The 21,137-nt window shown below is 33.8% G+C and overlaps 2 pseudogenes; one reads left to right on the top strand and one right to left on the bottom strand.

The window, feature by feature from the left end:
* Nucleotides 1-1,720: 1,720 nt before the first annotated feature.
* Nucleotides 1,721-4,303, bottom strand: LOC100029747 (CBY1-interacting BAR domain-containing protein 1-like; annotated as a pseudogene).
* A 15,037-nt stretch (nucleotides 4,304-19,340) lies between these two features.
* On the top strand, nucleotides 19,341-20,033 carry LOC100018606 (AP-1 complex subunit sigma-2-like; annotated as a pseudogene).
* The last annotated feature ends 1,104 nt before the right edge of the window (nucleotides 20,034-21,137 follow it).

The following is a 21,137-nucleotide window of genomic DNA, read 5'->3' as shown; positions in this document are numbered from 1 at the left end:
ATATATATAAAATTATATATATATATGACTCTGTTACAGTCTCCCCTAGATCAATGATTTTGCTGAACTTTCTACCTTTCAGCATATAAGCACATTAAGACATTTTTAATAATTAAAATTTTTTCTAAGGACATATAAAATCTATTTTAAGTTCCAAATTCTTTCCTAGTCACCCTGGTCTCCAACCTCATTAAAAAGGTAAGCAATTTGATAAAGATTATACATATGCAGTCATGTAAAACATATTTCCTTCCTTATTCATCATGTTGAGAAATAAAACATACCAGAAAGAAAGGAAAATAAAGTAAAATAAATATGTTTTGCTCTGCATTTAGATTCCATCACCTTTTCCACTGCAAGTGGATAACATTTTTCAGTTTTTCAGAACTGTCTTTCAATCTTTGTATTTCTGGGCATAGCAAAGTCATTTACAGTTGATCATTGCATAGCATTGCTGTTCATGCACCCAGTGTTCTGCTTCTGCTCCCTTCATTATGTATCAGTTCATATAAGTCTTCCAGGTTTTTTGAAAGCATCTTAATCATCATTTCATGTAGCACAATAATATTATTACAATCATATACCATAAATTTTTCAGCCATTTCACAATTGAATGTTATCCCTGAAATTTTAAGTTCTTCAACACGAAAAATTACTGCCATAAATTATTTTGTACATATAGGGACATTTTCTTTTCATTTTTTAAAAATTTCTAATCTCTTTGGGATACTGTTTTAGTTGTGATATTGCCAAGTCAAAGAATATGCACAGTTGCATAGCTCTTTGAGCATATATCCATGTTCTCTAGAATAGATGAATCAGTTCACAATTCCACCATCTGTACCTTAGTGTCTCAAATATTCCCCCATCACCTCCAACGTTTTTCATTTTCCTTTCCTGTCTTGTTAAGAAAATTTGATAGGCATGAAAAGGTAAGTAAGAGTTGTTTAAATTTGTATTCTTCATAGTGATTTAGTGCTTTTTTATGTGGCTAGAGACAGTTTTTATTTCTTCATCTGAAAACTGATTATTCATATAATTTTAGTATCTGTGAATTGGGGAACAACCTGTATTCTTTATAAAGTTGATCCAGTGCTCTATATCTTTGAGAAATGAGGCCTTAATCAGATCTTTAAATTTTTTCCCATTTTTCTTCTTTCCCTCTGGTTTTGTGTGGAAAACTTTTAAAGGTAATGAAAATGATCCATTGCACCTCCTATAATGTTCTCTGTCCTTTATTTGATAATTCTTTTCCCCCTAATTTAAATCTGGCATTACCCTGAATGCATAAATCAAATGCCACTTTGACCTTATTTTGATACATGATGTGCGGCATTGGTCTACATCTAGTTTCTGCCAAAATGCTTTCTGGTTTTCTCAGCAGTTTTTGACCCAGTGAGTTCTTGACCCTAAAATATGGATTTTTGCATGTAAGAAACACAACATTACTAAAGTCATTTCTACTGTGCATATTGTGTGTACCTACTCTATTCCACGGATCCACTACTCTTTCTTCATCAATAATAGATTAGTTTGAAGATAAGTACTTTATAATAATACACACTTTGATATCTGGTATGGTTAGATCATCTTCCATCATATTATTTTTCACTAAACAAGGTCAAGAATATCAATGGAAATAGTGAAAAATATTATGATGGAAGATGATCTAACCATACCAGATATCAAAGTGTATTATAAAAATTGTTATTGGAATTTGTTAAATTTGAATGAAATGTTATTAAAAAAACATGCATTTTTTTCTCTCTTCCAAGATCATAGAACCCCAAAGTTTATTTATGGATCATTTGTGGGTTCATATATTCACAATAAAAGACAACTTATATAAAAAGTCGTCTCAAAGCATTTCCAATTTTCCCAACAGTTTAAAAAAAATAATTCCTAATTCTAGCACAGTCTAAGGACTTTGAGTTTATCAAAGGTACATTTTACAAGGCCCTTTTTTATTCAGCATTTTCTACACCTAATCTGTTCCTCTAATTGACCATTGATCCTTCTTTTTTTGTCAGTCAGTTGTATCTGACTCTTTATGACTTGATTTGGAATTTTCCTCGTGAAGCTAATGTTCCAGTTTCTTCTCCAGCTATCTCTTCGTTACAGAAGAGGAAACTGGGGCAAACAGGGTTAAGTGACTTGTCCAGCATTTCACAACTAGCAAGTGTCAGAGACACGTTTCTTTTTTTTTTTTCTGTAAAGTCTTTATTTTTATGTGTTGTGAATAGTAATTTTTCTAGTATTCTAAAGGAAATAAATTTCACAGTTAGTAAAATATGCTTGTCTGGATCAATGAAATAAGATTACAAATGTTTTCCCAGAAGGAAATCCTGGAAATGAAAAAAATGTCAGACATGCTAACATTCTATGATTCAAATGTCTCCAACTTGATATTTCCAGGTACAAGAATGTGTCATTAATAATAATAATAATAATAAATTTTAGTGTTTAGAAATTCTAATACAATTTCAGAATTTCTTTTATTAGCAGCCTGTGCCTCATTTCTCTATGGGAAAATAGCATCTCAAAATAGGTTTTCCAAAGTCTGCATCACACATTGTCAACATTTTGATTTTAAGTTCATGAGGACTACTACATTTTTTCACCCTTTAACAACCTTCTTCCATTGTTAAAAATGGAATATATAAATATGACCAGTTTCCTTGGTCTTCTAATTTCTTTTGCTCATTTAGCCCCATTGGACTATTTAAAGGCGTTAACTAGGTAGATGTGACCTGGCAAATAAAACTCCCCAATTTTTGAAATTGATAAGGAAGTAAAACAACCTTATTTAAGTACTTTATGGAACAATGCTTGTCAATGATTTTGAAGGAATTTTAACTGATTTTTAAGAAATGAAGGCATGGAAACTTAGCTTACATAGGGAACCAAGAGAAGATAATAGTTCTTTTTTGGCCACTGTCACATTTATTTGTGTGATATGACAATGGCTTAAAGACAGCTCTCACGATAATTATTTTGAAATTCTTTAAAAATGAAATTTATATTTAAACAAATACCATAACCTTGGTAACAGAACAAAGCTAATGGCATGTTTTTCATTTTAGCTGCTTAATTTTGGGGCTACAGAAATTTCCTTTAATCACATTCCATTCTGAAGTTAATTCCTCAAAAACCATTTACTTTAAAAAACCAATAGATTCTTTTGAAATACCTGTTAATGGTGCATATATGTATACATATATACATGTTAATTTCTTATTGCTTTTTTTGGGCAATTGACACATTTAATAAGCTGAAGTTGATGATTTTGAGGGGAACTGTTAAAAGCACATATAAAATTAATTTTCTTCTTCTGTAAAGTCCAATTCATCATCCTCTTCATCGTCATCTTGGTGATCTTTTCTTATCCGAGTGGTAGGAATCTGCTGTCCTGATCTGGATATACACTTGATAGAAATAGATTTCTGAAGAGGAGATTTTGAATTTGCTCGAACAATATCTAAACAAGTTGAATAGTCAGGTGGATAGAGAGAGCTCCAAAAAATCTCTAGATCTTCTTCTTCATCAATCTTCTGTATATTTTGGTAGGCAGCAGTGTAGACTTCTAAAGCTTTACCATGGAACAGCATTTCAATAGTTATAAATTCTGAAAATATATTCTTTATGTCCTTTATTTTTTGCTTTTCAAAATTGTCAATTGTTTCTTCCAGGTGCCGACTTGTTCTGGTGGCATCCATTGTAGCTCTCTGTAATTCTGTTTCTGCCTTTTTATCAACTAAATGACAAAATAATTTTTTCTTCAAAATTGAAAGGATACTATGACATGCCGATCTGATGGATTCCGTTGATGCGTCCTTTCTAGTTGAGTTAACTGCTTAGCTTCTCGACTCTTTGCTGTTAAAGTTGCTTTGAGATCATCCCGTTTCATTTTCACAATAGTTCCATAACTTTTCAAAGTTCAACTACTTTGGCTTCAAGTCTTTCAACCTCAGCTTGCCTATAATCCTGAAGTTTGGTAAACTCATCAGCAAAGTCCTTCAGGCCGTGCTTCAGGTTGGGCGTCTCGGTGGCAGCATAAGCATTGATTTCATTCACCAGGAGGTTGGCTTGTCTGGAAGCCGGGCCGTTTTACGCACGTACGCCGCGAAGATCTGGCACAGCTCCCCAAAGTGCTTCTCCACGTTGGAGACCGCATCCTGCAGCTGTTTGGTCTGGGCGTCCCGGTTTTCCAGAGTCCGCCTCAGCATGTCCCCTCGAGAGCGTCCCGGGACCCTGGGTTGGAGCCCGCAACTGGGCCTGCGGTGGAGCCGCCGCGGCAGGAGCCGGGAGGGAAGCCCCCAGAGACACGTTTCTTAAACTACTGTAAATAATTTAGACAATTTCTGCTTTGTAGACTATTTTGAGACGTGAAATAGCTAATATCTTTTCTTCCTTCTAAGCTTTGGATGCAGCAATATTTTCTTCTGATTTTAAGTCTTCCCGGGCAACAAAATATCTTTCTATGGTTAGGGTGTTTTGGTATTGTTGTTTGCTCATTTTCTGTAACTATGTAGAAAGAAGTATGTTCCAAGTTCTTTGTGCAGCTTCATTGAGCGTTCTTAGTGACCAATCTTTTTATTTTTTAATTCTTTCAACATTGTATAATGTAATGACAAGTGTGTTTAATACTCTTCTGGCCTGGGGTCAGGTCAGTGAGTAACCATGTGAATTCTTTTCCATCTGGTAACTGTGACCAGGATCCCCTTGTCCTCTGAGGTTGCAAGCATTGGGATGTGCTAAGTGCTCCCAATAAGGTCCGCCACAACTGCTGCCTGGATCTGTGTATGGGCACTCCGTCAAGGCAGCAAAGGGCTGCGGCTGGGAGCTCTGGCAGCCCCTGTTGATGATTCAGGTGTGTCAAAGGACTCTTTAATTATCGGAACCTGCCTCGTTCTGTTGTTTTTGCACTCCTCTTCCATCAGAGTGGAATAGAACTTTCCTAATGGCTTTCTAAGTAGTTTTAGAAGAAACATTATTTCACTCCATTTTTCTGTAGATTATGGTGCTCCAATATTTCTTTTTAGGCATTATATCATATTTTAATTTGGTACATAGAGAACAGATGAGTCTGTGTAGCTTCTCCACCATCTTAGTTCTGCCCTCCCTCCATCCCCCTTTTGTTTTGATGAATAGAATTCCAAGTATTTCACAGTCTCTATCATTTTTAAATAGAATGTCTTTATTTGTTCTTGCTAAGGCTTTAGGGAATAATATATAAAAATGCTAATGCTCTATGAAGATTTATTTATTATCCTGCATTTTCCTGGAGTTATTTTAATTCATTTTATTTGGCTTGATTGGGTTTTCTAAATAAACTATTATATTGTCTATAAAAGGTAACGATTTTATTCTTACTATGATTTTACAGATTATTCCTTAAATTTTTTGCCTTATTGCTATAACTCACCTTTCTGACACTATTTTAAAAGTTATGATATCAAAAATATTTATCAGTTAAAATTACACTCTTTAATCTTCATTTGGGAGTTATTCCTAATATTTTAATATTCTCTATATTTGATATTTATTGATATGAAAAACAAGCTTAATAAAAATAAAACTGATGAAGAATGGCATACATGTATGAAATAAGCAATTTTATAGTTAAAGCTTACCTTTGTCTATTTGACAAGAAAATAAATCGAGGTTCTGGACTCTTCTTTGCATCATTTTTTTCACAGAGAAGATTAAAAGCTATAAACAAGGTTCTTGAACGAGAAAATTCTGATCTTTACTTGAATAAAAATAAAAATAATTTTTAAAGTGCATGGTCAACAAAATATAAATAATTTCAAAGTACAGTGGTGTATTAATTTTATTTGGAAAAATTAGTTTTCTTGATCAGTCTCTTGACATTAAATGATACCCCCTTAAAAATTCCTTTTATCTAAGTGTTCAGCCCCAATATACACAAGAGTAATATTTCATTTCAAAATGTCTCTCATATGTTCAAATTTACTCCTGTATGTTCATTAAATTTGACGGGAAAAATTCAGCATTATATCTAATGGAAGGGGAGGAATTCTAAAGCTATATACAATTTTGCTAAGTGGTACAAGGCATATTGACTAACATTCTTTTCTTTATATTCTAAAACAATCCTTTAATATTAAATACATATTAATATTAATTAATGAAATTTAATTACTAATGAACATTAATTAATTAATATTTTCAATTAATCAGTATTTAAAATATAACAATTATTATATTGTATTATATTATATTATATATTGTATTATAATAATTTAATTATTATATAATCAATTATTAACTGATTATCATTAACAATTGCTATGTATTAATAATTGGCATTGATCGACTATTAATTCATGATCATTAATTTATCATTGATATTGATTACTTATAATCATTAATTATTATGAAGCAATTATTGATTAATTATCATTAATTAATAATCAGTTAATTGATACTTACTTAATAATCAATACCAAAATATCATTGATTAATTATCATCAATTAGTAATTTTCACTAATTAATAATTATTATCGATCAATATTTAATAACTAATGATTTAATATTTAAGAATTTAATGAAAATTATTTAAATTTATTTTAAAATTAAATTAAATTTATAAATACATAAAATTAAATTTAAAAATAAATAATTTAATAAATGAAATATATTTATATATCAACAAAATCCATTTAAAAATAAATAAATTAATTAAATATACATGAACAAAAACACAATAATTTTATAATCAATAATTAATATTAATCAATTATTAATTAAGGATAATTACCAATTGAGGTTCATTAAATAATGAATTATTAATTAGTGACAATAACTAATTGATCATCATTAATTATTATTTTAACCATCATTATTAATTAATATCAAACAAATTGAATTAAGGATTATTTGATGCTCATCAATTATCTGTTAATATTAATTATTAATTATCATCAAATAATAATCAGTTAATATTAATTCAAGATAATAAATCAATAATTGTTTGATATAATTAATAATAATGAGTATAAAATAATTAATGTCAATTATCATTAATCAATAATTACTTAATATTAATTAATAATTATTATAAATAATAACCATTATCAATTATTAATTAAGGATAATCCATTAAAATCATTTAATTTAATTATTAATAAATTATCATAACTTTATTCATTAATGATCAATAATTATTAATTGATTAATATTAATTATTAATCAATGCAGATTAATCAATAATTGTTTAATTGTAATTAATAATGATGGTTAAAATAATAATTATTGTCTATTATTAATGATCATCAATTAGTAATTGTCACTAATTAATAAGTGATCAATTACTGATCATCAATTAGTGATTTTCAATAATTAATAATAATCAATATTTTAATAATTTAATAAAATTTTAAATTCTATTAATTATGAATAAATTTATAAATAAATATAATTAATTAAATAAAATATATAAAATAAATAATTTTAAATGTAAATAAATTAAATTAAAATACATAATTTAATAAATAAAAATATATAAATATGAAATAAAATTGTTTAAAAATAAATAAATTAATTAATGTATATAAATAAAAATAAAATAATTTAATAATTTAATGATTGATAATCAATAACTAATATTAATCAATTATTAATTAATAATAATTACTCCTTGGTGATCATTAATCAATTATTCATTAGTGACAATTACTAATTGATGATCATTAATTACTAATTGATATTAATTGAATTTCATCTTTATATTCAGACATTTATATTTATTTAAATGTAGTACATACATATAGATTAGTTTATGTTTCAAAATATTTATATAAAGATGAATTTCCACGATTTATCCCACTCCTTCTTTCCCCAATATTAATAGATTTGTTCACTAGATGACTGACCAAAATTGTGAAAATCATATGAAACAGAAAACATGAAATGATGTTTAAAAGTTAAAAAGAAAAAGAATTAAAATTTAAAAAAAACACGTTAGAAGATATTGGTTAGGATATATTTTCCCCCTGGAACCTGCCATAGTATTTTAAAATATTTATAGATTCCTCAATAATCTTCAATTCCTTTGAAAATAGACAAAATCTCTGAGATCCCCTTTAGAATTCTGTTTATCAATATTTTTTTAAAAATTTATACATCAAAAATCACCAATTCCATATCAAACCATTCCACAACAAAAAGAAATCCCCAGCAACTACTCTAAAACAAATAATTCCACAATTTATCAAACTGCCACCCTTCCAACCCTTAACACATCCTACCTCCTTGGTTTCCTTTGCAGGAATGACCTCCCCAGTCTCCTCCCTTTATTTATAATCCTCCTGATTCCTTGGTAACCTGACAGTTGTTCTATGTTCTATGATCTCTTATTGGCTGTTGAGTGTTTGGCCCTCTTAAGGGAACCACCAGTCATTTCTTTTGAATCAACTCTTCAGTTGCCTTGAAACTCAGAATGGTCAGCCAGCAGTCAAAAAGCAGCAGTAAAAGTTAACAGATACCTCAGCTTAGGCCTATAATCTTTCCATTTTACCACCTTTATACATTTAATATTTAGACTTCTTTTTCTTTCTTGAGACTTACATAATTTTACTTCCTAAGTTTCAAAACAAGCTCCCCTAGCAACGAGTGTGTAAACAATTCCATTTATCAATCCAGTTAGCCAACAAGTATTTATGGTGGGCACCGAGCTTGAGAGAAACAACCAGCCCTCAAGGAGGATAATATGGCTTAGCCCAGAGGTAGCAAGTACAGAACTGTCTCTGCTTCCTCAGATATATCATATATATAGAAATATGTGTTCTTACAATTTCATGGACTCCTTTTTCTGGCATTCTTTAGAATCTGCTGTTATTGTTTCCCCACAGGTGACTGGGTAAGTTTCTAGGGAACATTTTTCTCATGTTAGCTTCAGTTCCTCAGAAACCATCTAAAAGAATTTATGAGTTTCAGGGATACTTGGATGACTGGAATCATTCATGTAACTCATCAAAAGAAAAGTAACTTTTTTCAATTTTCTTTCAAGAATGAACCATTTTGGAGGCAGTTGGGTGACTCGGTGAATTGAGAGCCAAGTCCTGGGTTGAAATGTGTCCGCAGACACTTCCTAGCTTGGTGACCCTGGGCAAGTCGCTTAAACCCCATTGACTAGCCCTTACCACTCTTCTGCTGTGGAAACTATACACAGCATTGATTCTAAGTGAGAAGGTAAGGGTTTTTTGTTTGTTTTATTTTTTAAGTGAACCAGGGCTTTTAAACTAAGGCTCTTGTAACTATGTAAAATTAAAAAGAATAAAAACCTTTTATGTAAATGTGAAAAGTGTTGAGAAAAAATATTTTTTAAAGGAATTTTTTAATGTAATCAACTCAGGATCCCAAACCACTCTCACGTTTCCACATAGCTCCACTCCCAACAGCTAATGTGAATTATTGCTGACATCATAAAGCATGTTTTCTCTAGCTCTATGACAGCAGCAGTAGGCAGAGTGGTGAAGGAAGATCAGTCCTGATCAGAGGACAGTGAAAAAGAAGTATATTGGGGTGGGTTTTTTTTTTTGGTTCTCCAAATATTTGGACTTTAATCTTTGGGTGTTGAGATTGTGGTAAGCTTTCCAGATCCCAGTCTGGAATTTTTGGTAGGTGATGCCTCTCTAAATTATACCATTGTCCTATAAACATCTGATATTCAGTATTTCCAAAGCTGAAATTCTTATTTTCTAATCAGAAAATCTCCCCTCTTCCTCTTCTCTCTCTCATTATTTCTTCATCCTGCCTCACCAACTATTGTCTTCTTCACAGGCTCAGTCCATCATTCCTCCTCCATCCAGCCAGTTGCCAAAGCTTATCTGTGGAGACGTTTCCAACATTTCTCTCTAACATGGCCTGCCCTTCTGTCACACAAAACTTCTTAGCAGGTCTTTCTCCCCTGAAGCCTGCATTATTGCTGCAAAATCTGCCATATCCTTCCCTAATCCAGTGCTTCCAGCATTGAGCTTTCAAAGAAAGGTATAACTATGTCACCTTATGTCTGTCTTTCTACACAGTAGTCTGTAAAGATTTCCTATCTCCTCCTAGATTTAGTATTAAATATTGTTTGCAATTGAAAATGATTCAAAACACACACACACACACACACACACACACACACACACACACTCACACACACAAACACAGACACAAAGCTGCACCTTTCTAGGCTTCTGATATGATATTTTGATCCTTCTAACTCCACCCCGATGCTATCTGAAATCCTTCCCAAATAAGACAATCCATTTCTCAGAGAACATTCTGTTCTTGTTTCTAGTGATACACTCCTCTGGCTACTTCCAAGTCTAAGCTGAAAACCCTTTCTTGAATCCCTTCATTTCTGGTTTCTTTTCTCTCTTATTATTTCCGTTTTTATCCTATTGTAGATTGCTTTTTCATGCATCATTGTTAGCATGTTGACTCCTCTTCTAGACCGCCAGTTCCTTGAGAAGAGAGATTGTTTCTGACCATCCTTCCTGGCCTCAGCAGGTATAAAATTGGTTTGGACAGAGGCACTTAGTGATTCACTAAAAACATTTACTCAAACTCGCTGAATCCATTTAAAAATATTAAAGATTAAGTCACAGATGACAGAGTGAAGGTGATGCTCAATTCTCACTGTTTTGAGCATAAAACTCTGAAACATCAATTCATTTTTATTTCACTTAACAGTTTTGTTCACTTGATGAGGTCCATTTCTTATCATACTCTTTTTCTTAAAAAATTCATTATATTTTCATTTTCCAGAGTTCATGTAGATACAAATTTTAATAAGCATTTCTATATATTTTGGAACCCCTGTTCCGTCTTTCCCACCTCCCTTCTTCCTTCCCCCAAATGGCAAGTAATATAGATTATACATGAGCTATCATACAATATATATTTACATTTCAGATGGTATAATGTCACTTATACAAGAAAAAAATTCATGAAGGAAATAAAATTAAATGACTGCTTCAATCTACAATCAAACTATCATGTACTTAAAGAAATCTCCATTTGTTAAATCTTGTTCTTTTTCTCAGATTCTTAATTTCTTATTAAACTTATCGTTGTGACAGAATTTATTCACATACAAAAGGGAATCAGGCATTCTTGAATCTCCTATTGTTTTAGACCTGTTGAACTGAAATTTGATTCTTCTTCCTAGGCCACATCATGCCAACAGAAGTTGGTCCCTTTAGAAATACACAAGTCCCTATCTCTGGCTTTAGCCTTTAGAATAAAACTGTCATTGTGTTCTCAGGTTTGTCCTTACTTTCAGCAGCAGCAGTCAATGGAGATCTTCCCGTGGATTATTATTCTCATGGACATTCTCAGATCCCAAGAAATTATCTTGGATCATTTATATTTCCATATGCACTAGGGAAACTTAGATGATACATATGATCCTCTAAACCAAGTAACTTTTCCTATTTTCTTTCCTAGTGCACATGGCTCCTTCAGGCCACAGGTCTAAAAACAAAACTAAAACAAATGATCCTTGTGTCTATTAAAAGCTTATAGTAAGAATTAAAAAACAAAAAGATTCTAAAGCTAAATAGCTCAAGGGTGCTATAGCGTATAGTCCATGCATGTTTCTATAGTTCTTCACTCTTTACAACTATTGCTTCATGTTGTCGATGTCCTAAAGCACGTTTTTCTTTTATCACTTTGGGAGCAGAAGTGGGCAGAGTTGTTAAAGAGTATTGTCCTGGGAGAGGACAACAAAAGGACCTCGTTGGCCATTGGTTTTCAAAGTGGCTCCAGTGAAAGTGGGATAGTTTTTAACTTTTTTTCTTGTTTCCATTTGGGAATTTTTGGTTGGTCCCATATATATCAGAAACTCAATATTTATAAAAACAGAACATGTCTTCCTCTCCTTTCAGTCCTCCCTCTCAAAAAATAATCTAAATTATTCCCTCTTTCTAAATTCTCTCATTGTTGAGGGCACTGCCATGCTCCCAGTGCCCCAGAATCACAACCTAACCCAGCCTGCACTCCTCATATCCAATCAGTTGCCAAGAATGCCAGTTGATTTGTCCTTTGTAACATATCTCCTTCATGCCTTTTCCTTTTCTGACACACTGCCCAAACCCTAGAGCAAGTCTTCTACTGCTGCAATAAGCTGCTGGTTGTTCTACCTGCCACAAGCCTCTCTTCCTCTCCAGTGCATCCTAGTAATCCTGCAGAGTACCCTTCTCCTCATGTCTGCCTTTCTTCATAAGCCCCAGAGATCCCCTAATTCCTCCAAGGTTATCTATGAAATATTATTGGATGTAGAAAAGACTTGTAGCATCCCACCCATGTGTACCTTTACTGACTTACTCTTCTTAGATCCTAACTCTCCAGTCCTACCCAAAAGCTCTTGTCACTCAAATGTTTTTGTCTTCTAGTGATTCTGGTCCATTTCTTGTCCTTAAAAGAAGATGATTCATCAACTGACTAAGCATTTTTCTTGGCTGTCTCCCCATGCCTAGAATGATTTCCCCCTCATCTCTGCTGCAGATCTCCCCAACTTCAGCATGCAGCTTCACAAACCCACTTTGAAATGCACCTTCTGCAGGATCCCTTCTTTCTATCTGTTGATTGACTTCAAACTCATGCTCTCAGCAGCTTGTTTATGTGAAATTTTTACATATTGTGTCCCCCGATAATCTTTGAGCACTTCACCTCTAGGAACTGTCTTTGACCTTCCTTCCTGGCCCCAGTGTTTACCACTGTTCCTGTCAAGTTAGTAGTCACTTAATAACGGTTTATTAGCTGGCTGACTGATTGACAAATAGAACCATTAAATCTATTTCGTAGCTTGAAATCTTACTGGAAATACTGCTTCAGTTGCTTGGTTGATTTGCCTGTACTTTTTAAAGTAAGTATCATCAACAAATGGATCTAATATTTTCTCCTCTACAATTTATTTAATATCCTTAAATCTTTTTATCTCTCCTTAAGGCATTAATAACTAATATGGAATTATGTAAGATAAAATATACTAGATCAACTTCACCTTTGCATTCCACATACTGAACAACTAATTTTCTAGTATTTCCTTATGTCAAACCTGCCAACTCCTATGAAGCTACTGTTTAACCTTTCTTTTCCAAAAATTGTAAACTTTTGCTCCATAGTTTTTTTACTTTGCCAAAGACTTAAAATATTGGTTGAGATAAATGTGATTTGGGTGTCTCATTTTAAATATTTTAATCATATAAATTATTTTCCAAATGTCAATTTTTTTATATCTCAGGTACATATCCAAATCAAATCATGTTCAATGCTTTTGGGGGTTAAATTGCTATAGATTTTCCCCCCAGAATTTAATTGAAATTTTTAAAAATCAGTATTTATGAATAGTATTAATTAGTCTATTACTTACTTGCTTCATCATTCCTAAAGTTACCTGGAAAAACTATATTTTCTGAAAAAATTCATATGGAAAAAAATGATCATTTTGAAATAATAATTTTTTGTTACTTTCTCCAGAGATCAGTTCTCTTTTCTGAGTTAGTTTATTTCAGATTTGTAAAGAGTATTACATACATTTGGATCATTTATGTGGTTACTGGTAGGTAATGTGTCTCTTGGGTTCTCATTTGTTTTGGCAGGAAACAAAGGTAATCTGGGATACAACCAAGTAATATCAAGGAGATATAGGGATGATTTTTATGGCTTCTGACATTCCTGTTCTTGTTTCTTATTCAATTTCACATTTTATTCCACATCATTTTTGGTTTGTTAGGGCTCAAGATCTAACATTTTTTTCTGGCACTTTTGAAGAATCAGTTTTTCATTTTGTTTACCACTTTGTGGAACATTTTGTTTCTCTGTGTCTTTTCTAATTAAAAGTTTTTGTACATGTTAGGTTTAGCTAACATATGTATTGATTTTCTCTTTTTAATGTGCTGTCCACTTACTTAATCTAAACTCTCTGTCAAATTTAGGACATAATTTTTTCAGTGAGAATCATCCAAGCATCATCAATGCAGAAATTTTGCTATGCTATTTTATTATCATCATTATCCATCACCCTTTACTTAAATCATATACTTTGTTGTTTGAGGGGCCTCCCTTTATTGTGTACTTTGCTTATAGTCCTTTAATTATTATTTTGATTGTGTTATGGTGTCATAAAGGAAGTTATGTTAGAAATTGCTGAATCCCAACTACAAAAACAATGCTTTCAATTCACATAAGAAGAAACTAAAAACCAAGGAGATAGTTCATTGTAACAGATAGTAAACAAGCTTCAGATACAACATTTGGACCCAGGCATACAGTACATAGAACAATCATTGTTTTCAATATGTCCTGTTCCCTTGTTGTTTTCATTATTGAATTATTCTAAGAAACAGAGAAAGACAGAGGCAGAAATAGACACTGACAGAGGCATGGAGACATTCTTGATAAGATGAGAGCTAGAAACAATCAACTAGTGTAGTCACTTTCATTTTAGAGATGACTTTACTGACTCTCAGAGGTATTCACTAAAATGTTTAAATTGCATATACTTAAAACAAATTGCAGACCTGGTCTTCTTTTCATAGGTCAAAGAATTATTCTATAAGGTTACTGTCCTCTATGTATATTTAACAATTTAGTTGTAGTTCCTGAAAATTTCTTACAATTTGAACCATTTTTCTGAAAAAAACAATATATAATGTCAATGAGTCATGAAAGTTTTATGAGATTGCAGCTCTTTTTTTCTTTTTCTATGATTATAATTCTACTGATTGGTTTTTGTTATTTGGGCAACAAACGTTGATATTCTTTTTTCTGACCCAATTCTATGTGGATTGGGGTAAATCAACTTTCTCTCCTAATGGAAGGTAGGCATCAAAGAGCAGATAGAGTATTTATTTTCAAAATTGCATAGTGAATTAACTGGGGATATACATCATGGCAATTATTCTCTAAAGTATACACAACATAAGAATTGGTAGACAAAGGCTGAAAAGCCTAGGACCAAAGATAAAAAAGGAACCCAGAGTGCAACAAACAGGATGCTCTTTTTCAAGCTAAGGCAGAAATGAGTGAATGAATGATCATCTTTGGAACACCTTGATCAGTGGTCCACCAAAATCCCTTGACTTATATGGTCATTCCATCCATCACTGCACCTCAGTAAATGTGTGCTAGATTCATGGCAGAAGAATCAGAAGGTTTCAAGGGAGGGACAAGCATTTCTTCTGGTAGGTCTAATTAGTTTCATACCTCTCATATGACCAGGGAGGGCATCCTATGAGATTGATGGAAGGTAGTAGAGAGTAGTTTCTGCCCAAGGACTCCTGAGGAAATGGAAGGGCTTGTCAGATGGGGATAAAAAGATAGAATAGAATAAGAATAGGTCTAAAACAATATGTCTGGGGCGGGGGGGGGGGGATATAGAATTGGATGCTAAGTGAAGTTGAACTTATAAGAGGTCCACTCAGGTCAAGAAATCCCCCACAAAAGCAGTTTGGGCATTTTCTCACTACTGATACTGATAGATACTTAGCACATGGAGTTTCAGGGACTTATTATCATTCAAAGAGCAATGTTCTGTTATAGACTTCAGGGTCAATGGCCTCCTGATGGAAGGCTAAGTATCTGCCTGGGCTGTACTAAACATTCTTGAAGTACAATAGAATTCAAAGTTACGTTGACCAGTAAGGACATATCTCAACCTGAAGGGTATAACTATTGGGGGAAAAAAAAAACCCAACACTAAGGAGGCCTAAAGAAAGGATTTCTTACACTAAAGAATTTCCAAGAAAAGCAATCCATGGACTGGTATGCCCAAAGGAAACACTGCCATACAAGGAAAACCCATTTGAACAACTGAAAGATTCTGCATATAATTTGTATTGCACATCAGAGGTCTCTTTTGCAACATTTCCTTTCCATAGGCATTGGAGTCCCAGGGAACTGTGAATAATTCTTTTACGTGACAGTATCAACGAAGTGGGCTCTTGTAGATTCACCAGGGGCACTCTTACTTATAGCATCATACACCTAGACCATAAGCTGCTTGAGGCTCTGTCCTTATGTATTTGATTTCTTAGCATCATAAGCATTTAGAAAATTTCTTCATATATCTTATATGAACTTACACAGTGACTAAATAGAATTATATGAGCTACACAGTGATTACATAGAATATTTTAGATTTCAACCAAATATGTTAGGAGGAATAGCAAATTATTGAATTAATACCTATGTTCATTCAGTAGTAAGACTTTTTTGTAGCAGGCAGCCTTGATGATAAGGCATGAATGTTAGGATGTCTGACCAGGTTGTAACATTTCTCTGCTAGTACAAGTCAACAACTTAGCAGAGACCTATTAATATAAGGAACTTCTGGCATTTCTTATTTCTCCAAATGTTTTTAAGAGTTCCCATTATAACTCTTTATCCCTGTAGTTGAGTACATCCCCGAGGGATTTAGTGACAACAAGGTTGAAAAAATCATTCTCAAGGAAGAAATGGAACCTCAAAGATGGTGAGTTTCTATTTTAACCTATAAAATAAAAAGAATAACCCTTATATTGAGGTCTGAAAAACTTATTGGATAAGAAAATTTTAAGCTGCTTAAAAAAAATTCTTATGTAACAAACAAAAATTATGAAGGAAATTTCGATGATCTTTGGAAAACTTATTTTGAACTATTATGTAAATAATATTTGAAAACTTAACATTTCTACAAAAGTTGCAATTGCATATAATGCCCATCCTACTCCATTTTTAAAAGCTGTTTTGAAATTTGCTTTTCTTTATACGTTGATTATTATAATGACTTTGCTACTGTCAGGCACTCCATGGAACCTAAGGGTTCTGGGTAGAGCTGTTTACCAATCTGAGTTCAATGAGAATGTATTGTAGAGTTCTCAGTATCACTGGTATCTCATAATGGAAGGCTAAGGATCTGCATGGACTTCACTTAATGTTATAGAATTATAATAAAATTCAAGATCAGAAAGGACATATCTCTACCTGCAGGGAACAGCCACAAAAAAAAAAAAGCACTAAATAGAGCCTAAGGAAAGATTTCCTTACATTCCAGTATGCAGAGAAAAAAGGTTTCACAACTTGCCACCATTGAAAGAAAAACATTTAATTCCACTTACTATTTGTCCACGTTCAAGACAAACAATTCTGATTTTCTTCAAAGAAAAGGGGGGAAGTCTGTTTATTCTTTAGGTCACAACAATGAAGATCAAAGTGAAATATATATATATATATATATGTATGCATATATATATATATATATACACATATATATGTATTCTGTAACAGTTAAAATTTTAGGGGAGATGGGGAGACTGAGGCAGGTAGAAATTAGTTTCTCTCTGCAAGGAGTATTATATTTTTTAGAGGTTTATTAAAGGATAAAGATTAAAGAATATACAAGTAAGAAACATGGGCCTAGGCCAGAGGCCTAGACAAAATAACCTCGCATCACGCAAGAGACCACCTGCTCGAAAACGGAAGTCCAAAAAGAGCCAAGCGCCCTCAAAAGCCTTTGAATCAGCTTAAATACCTCCTCGATCTCGGCCCAGGTGAGATTACAAGGCATTCTGGGGAAGTGGAGCAAAGGCTCATGGGGATTGTAGTCCTGTATTCGAGTCTATTTTTTACAATATATGTGTGTGACTGAAAGAAGAGAAATTCAAATTTCATTGTCTAAATGTGAAGACAAATTCATTTTAGCCCAATTCACATGGCCTCAATGACTTCTTTCTAGATGGTCCCTCTTCTTTTTGTTCTTCCCCTGTCTGTCTCAGGCTGAGAATTCCATATCCCTTTCATAAACTCCATCCTTCAAAGGTATTGAAGATGACATAGGTACAAGACACACTCTAAAGAGTGAAGAATTTTCCTATAGCATCCCATTCCTCAAAATATGTCTACATTTGAAGATATATTTCTCATGAATAGAAAAGGATCATTCTTTTAGAAAACAGTGTCAGTGAGTCTGAAAACTGTCTAGGGGTGGAAGCATGCTCTACAAGTGAAGAATATTGATGTTCAGAAAGTTGATATTTTTTTTTCTAAAAGGGAAAGGTTTGGCAGAGAGAAAAGCACAGATCCACTTGAGGCAATCACCCACTCATAGGGGTTGAGGGAGAACAACAACAACAACAAAAAAAACCAAGGGAATGGGATGATGATAAGGAAGTGTGATTGCATTGACATTAGGAACTTCCCAGATTTAGAAAGAAATTTAGGCAAGTTCTGGCCAAACCCTATAACAACCAGTTAAATGAATTATTTAGTGTTCTAGCAGCACAAAAATAGGAATGATCCCTGTTCTTCAGACTTGGAGGTGGATCCAAACTCCCTTATGTAGTTTTGGGGGGGTGTATGGGGTGCTCAGGGAGGAGTAGTATCTCTGGTATGGAGGGCTTGTCGTGCCCTCCTAGGGCAGCTCTCCAGCCTCTGACCCCCCACCTGACACCCAGCTCTCACGTGTGGCTCCCAGTAGCTGCTAGCATGCGACAGCGGCCACACCCTGGGCAACAGCTTCGACAGGCCGGCTAAACCTTGTGAGAGTAGCCATCGGGTCGTCGACCCCTGGTGAACTAGGGTTTTGCTCACCCAGCATGTGAAGACTGCTCGGCTGAACAGGCGGAAGAAACCAATAAGAAGGTTCAACGGCTGAGATGGCGACGCAGCAAGGCACTGTGGAGTGCTTAGGGCATGTTGGAGCACAAAGGACAACACGGCCATCCAATGCAGCTGAAGAAGTCTCCAGGTGTAACGACTTTTCATGCCACTGGACCCAGGCTTCCAACGCCGAGAGAGTGGACTGTCTCTGTGCAATGACTTTTCCACTTAAATCTCCATGCACAAGTGTCTTTGTGCATACTCATCTATACACCATAGATGAAAACGCACAAAGACAATCGTCATTTTCAATTACCAAAAGACTACTACTACTTACTTAACTTTTCTGGAGACTCAGAAGCCCGAGAGCCAGGCCTAGAGACAGGAGGTCCTAGGTTCAAATCTGGCCTCAGATACTTCCCAGCTGTGTGACCCTGGGCAAGTCACTTGACTCCCATTGCCTAGCCCTTACCACTCTTCTGCAATACACAGTATTGACTCCAAGATGGAAGGTGAGGGTTTTAATAAAAAAATAAAAAGAAAAAAGAAACCCAACAAGGATATCAGACTCAATGGACCAGTTCTGATAGCACATCCAATTCTAGCACATGATTTTGATTTTATTGTCTTTAAAAGTACAGAGCTGGGCTTTTCCTTCTTTCCTTACGCCCCACCTGCTCGACTTCCAGACGCTCCGAGGGGGCTTTTCACTCGGCTGCTTCTGCGGCCCCGGGAGCGGCGGGCGACAGCTGTAGCTCGTCAGGAGCCACAATGCAGTTTATGTTGCTTTTTAGTCGTCAGGGGAAGCTCCGACTTCAGAAATGGTATGTCCCACTATTGGACAAAGAAAAGAAAAAAATCACAAGGGAACTTGTTCAAACAGTTTTAGCCCATAAACCCAAAATGTGCAGCTTTTTGGAGTGGTGAGATCTCAAGATTGTCTACAAAAGATATGCTAGCCTGTATTTCTGCTGTGCTATTGAAGATCAGGACAATGAACTAATTACCCTGGAAATAATTCAGCGTTATGTTGAACTACTTGACAAATATTTTGGCAGCGTGTGTGAATTTGATATCATCTTTAATTTTGAGAAGGCTTATTTTATTTTGGACGAGTTTCTTTTGGGAGGAGAAGTTCAGGAAACGTCCAAGAAAAATGTACTTAAAGCCATCGAGCAGGCAGATCTGCTACAAGAGGAAGCTGAAACCCCACATAGTGTTCTTGAAGAAATTGGACTGACATAAGCCATCTCCCATGTTGATGACATCATGTGGTCTCACATACTGTAGATGTTCACTGCCTTCATGTCAATGTTTAGCTAATGGTGTAAGATGCTGTTTGTCAGTATTACTGTTTTGCTAAGCCGCTTCATTCAGTCCTACATAAAAACACTCCACTTTTTCAAAAGGGAATAAAAAGTATTAATCAAAAAAATTTAAAGGGACTTAAATGTTAACTAAAACTTGATGCAGGAGATAATTTCAGTATTCTTAAAGGTTCAACTATGTCAGTTTCCCATTAATTTTATTTGTATGTGATAATTATGAACATACACATAAAAATCACAAACAGGAAGCACATCTGCTGGTATTACTGCATTGAACTGAAAGGAAGCTAACATTTGTATCCATTTAAAAGTAGACGTAATAATGCTTCAGTACAGTTTTATGCAACCAAAGACTAGTGTTACATTTCAGTATTTATGGGAATGAGAAAAATTGACTGATTTTACATATCAAAATGATTGAAATTTTAACATTACCGCAGAAACTTATACATATGTATACCAAAGAGACTTATTGGGAACTACATTATCTTAAACTGGTAGCTTATTGAAAAAATATACGTTTCTGAGACTAAAGGGATATTACATTAAAGAGAATACAGGTTTACTTGAGTTGGAACAATCTTATTTTACATTGACCATTAGTTGAAGGCAGGAATTTGGACTGAAGATACTATACTCCAATGAGCACATAATATACATTATGGAAATGGGTTAAATGTTTTCTATATAAGATTTCTTTAAGCATAATTTTACAACTTAAATGGGTTATCATCCCCCCCTTTACATTATACTGCCACTATTTACCTCATTTCTTCATGGACTAAGGAAAATAGCTACTTAAAATAGGATGTTATGAAAGTGATTTGCCTGGTATTGTTGACATCTTAACACAAGGTATCACATGGCTGTTTGCTCCAGTATTGATAGTAAGTTATTCTAGTTAACTAAATTTTCCCTGTACTTTTTTATGATGTTCCTACCTACCACCAATTTATGACGTTTCCTGTCATGCCACCTCCTAATCAGAAAATATTCATGTAAAAATGTTAGCTGGATAAGGTAAAATGGCAATAGTGGGATTTATTTTTTAAAACCACCATAATTTTGTTTCAGTGCCATTTTCTTATGTATTTAAAAACGTGTCTTTCAAGGTTTACATTTTCACTTATTTGTTTGTGCTTAGCTGGATTAAGCTTTGTAATTGTGACTAATATTTAGGCTGTGACCATTGTCTTATCACATACATTAGT

The sequence above is a fragment of the Monodelphis domestica genome, chromosome 4 (assembly GCF_027887165.1).
Source record: "Monodelphis domestica isolate mMonDom1 chromosome 4, mMonDom1.pri, whole genome shotgun sequence".
Taxonomy (NCBI): Eukaryota; Metazoa; Chordata; class Mammalia; order Didelphimorphia; family Didelphidae; genus Monodelphis; species Monodelphis domestica.
Note: the sequence above shows the minus strand (reverse complement) of the source record. Positions and strands in the feature narration are given on the sequence as shown.